This window comes from Mandrillus leucophaeus, unplaced genomic scaffold (genome assembly GCF_000951045.1).
Source record: "Mandrillus leucophaeus isolate KB7577 unplaced genomic scaffold, Mleu.le_1.0 Scaffold321, whole genome shotgun sequence".
In the NCBI taxonomy this organism is placed as follows: domain Eukaryota; kingdom Metazoa; phylum Chordata; class Mammalia; order Primates; family Cercopithecidae; genus Mandrillus; species Mandrillus leucophaeus.
This window is the reverse complement of record NW_012103377.1, coordinates 1065591-1068670: the sequence shown is the minus strand read 5'-3', so window position 1 is coordinate 1068670 and position 3080 is coordinate 1065591.

The following is a 3080-nucleotide window of genomic DNA, read 5'->3' as shown; positions in this document are numbered from 1 at the left end:
AAATGAGTTAACAGCAGGACTTCTGGGAGCCTTTAATATGCTAATGTTGGTTAAGATTCTCCAAGAAGAGAAGCATAGTGTTTCCCAAGATTACTGTGACCACTGAACACTTCTTCCCCCAACAGAGCATTTCATGGGATTAATGTTCTGCAAAAACACCCTTTGGTCTGTCTTGATATTTTCAGCCTAGATCACAAACAGTGAGATGTTGAGGGAAGAAGTATTTGTTGACAGCTGTGAGAGCTGTATGCATTACCCTTCTAGACACAGGAGCGGTGGTAGTGGAAATGGAGGGAAATTCCTCGGGGAGGTCAACTTTGGCAGACAATCAAGCTCTCTAATACAGGTACCCCCTCACCCGGAACTTTTCATTGGCAACATTCCAAGTTTCTGGGTTCTGTTTTTAAGGAGGACTTACCATGTACCAGACAGTAAGTCAGACTCTTGGAAAATAACACAGTATTCACTCTCAAGGAGTACGGTTAAGGGTGGGATGGAGAAGACAGTGGCCGGATCTCAGCTCACTGCAAGCTCTGCCTCCCGGGTTTTATGCCATTCTCCTGCCTCAGCCTCCCGAGTAGCTGGGACTACAGGCGCCTGCCACCTCGCCCGGCTAGTTTTTTTTTTTTTTTTTTTTTTTTAGTAGAAACGGGGTTTCATGGTGTTAGCCAGGATGGTCTCGATCTCCTGACCTCGTGATCCGCCTGTCTCGGCCTCCCAAAGTGCTGGGATTACAGGCTTGAGCCACCGCGCCCGGCCGAGAAGACAGTTCTAATCACGTGTTAGGGGAGATGGGGTCTAGGTATCCCCAAGTGTTATGGTAAGACCAAGGGGACAATGTTAACCTGGCCCAAGGGGTTAAAAAAAAAACCAAAACCTGACAGAGGGCATGATACCCAGGCTGGTTCTTGAAGGCCAAGAAAGGGTTAGGCAGGAATGGAAGAGGGGAAGCATGTGTGCAAAGACAGAGAGGCTTAAGAAAACACGGTCTATTCAGGAACTACAATTAGTTTGCATAGCTAGAGGACAGAATGTAAAACAAACTGAACAGGTACAAAGAGAGCAACGCACAAAGGGCCTTGTGTGGCACGCACGCTAGGGAATTTGGATCTTAGTCTCAGGGTGAAGGGAGATCAGTAAAAGGTTCCCGAGGCGGGTGGATCGCTTGAGGTCAGGAGTTTGAGACCAGCCTGGCCAACATGGTGAAACCCCGTCTCTACTAAAAACACAAAAACTAGCCGGGAGTGTCATCCCAGCTACTTGGGAGGCTGAGGCAGGACAATCGCTTGAACCTGGGAGGTGGAGGTCTCACTGAACTGAGATTGCACCACTGCACTCCAGCCTGGGGGACAGAGTGAGACTCTGTCTCAAAAAAAAAAAAAAAAAAAAAAAGTGGATGATGGAGGTAGATGATCAGAAAGCTCCAGAAGGCCAGCAAGATGGACAAGGGTCTGAACTAGGACAGTATGAATGGAGAGGAGAGGGCAGTTGAGAATTTAAAGTGCTAGAACTGGATGAACTAAGATGTTGGGGTTAAGTGGGAGAGGCATTCCAAGGTTATACATGAACAATCATAGGCAATGGTAAAGCCAGATAATACAGAGAAGATAAAGGGCATGTTTTGGGGGAGGAGATAATGTATTCAGATTTGCACCTGTTCAGTTTGAAATTCCAATACAACACGTGAGAGATGTTCAGGAGATGGCTGGAACTCTGCGTTGAGAAATACAGATATGATGGGTATCAGAATAAAAGTTGTAGGCCGGGTGCAGTGGCTCACACCTGTAATCCCAACACGTTGGGAGGCCAAACGGGTGGATCATGTGAGGTCAGGAGTTCGAGACCGGCCTGTCCAACATAGTGAAACCCCGTCTCTACTAAAAATACAAAATTAGCTGGGCATGGTGGCGCATGCCTGTAATCCCAGTTACTTGGGACACCGAAGCAGGAGAATCACTTGCACCCAGGAGGTGGAGGTTGCAGTGAGCCGAGATTGCACCACTGCACTCCAGCCTGGGTGACAGAGCAAGGCTCTGTCTCAAAAAAAAAAAACAGTAACAGTTGTAGATGAAGCCACAGGTATAGGTATGGATGAGATAGTACAGAGTGTGTAGACTGAAAAGCAGGCAGAGACAAAAACCCCAGGGCACTGTAATCTCTCATCTGAATACCTATACCATTTGTCTGTTACATACGGAATTTGTCATATGCTGCAATAAACATTTAGCTCAGTGCCTACTGTGTACAAATGCTAGATATGAGGGTACAAAGAATGAAAAATCCTTTCACCCAAGGAGACTATGATCTAGTCGTGGAGAAAGAATCATGCCCAATTATTATGCAAAATGAAGTTAAATAGAAACTGTAAGTGTGTTGAGTGTAGAAGAGGCAATTAATTCAACAGAAGAGCTAACGCAGCTTTCAGGAGGAGAGGGAAACATTTGAGTTGGACTTTGCAAAAATAAGTGGATTTTAACAAGCAGGGCAGGGGAAAGAAAGGCAAGTAATTTTAGGCTGGAAAGGAACACACGTAAAGATCACAACAGAATGGAGTGTAGGAAGTGGTGGAGAGAAAGAGGCTGGAAAGGTTGCCTGAGGCCAGGATCTAGGTGCTTGGGAATCCTGTTGCGGTTTCTTAGGTGTCCGTTTGAAAGATGGCACACATGTGCCGATGTATACCCAAGGCCTCCACCAAGTTCTGAATTTCAGAAATGCCTGGAAGACCAATGAATCAAAAATGCTAAAGGAAATCTAAAAATCACCAAACTAAGGCTTGAGGCTTGTAAACGCTTTTTCTCAGTTCTATATTTTCCTTTTGCAAGACTGCAAAACTCTGTTAGAACTTTAATTACTTGGCTTCATTATAAAATTTCCATTGCATATAAGAGTATAAATAATTTCACTCTAATGCTCTCATTTGAATCTGCGGCTGAAAGCATTGGCAGAAATCACATTTTCATGGCACTTCCTTGGCATGTTGAAGGAAAACAAAATGTATTCTGCTAATCAAGTCATTAGTGACTTTGAAAGTGATGGATTATATAAAAAAAAAAAACAGCAAATAATCAGAGATAAAGAGG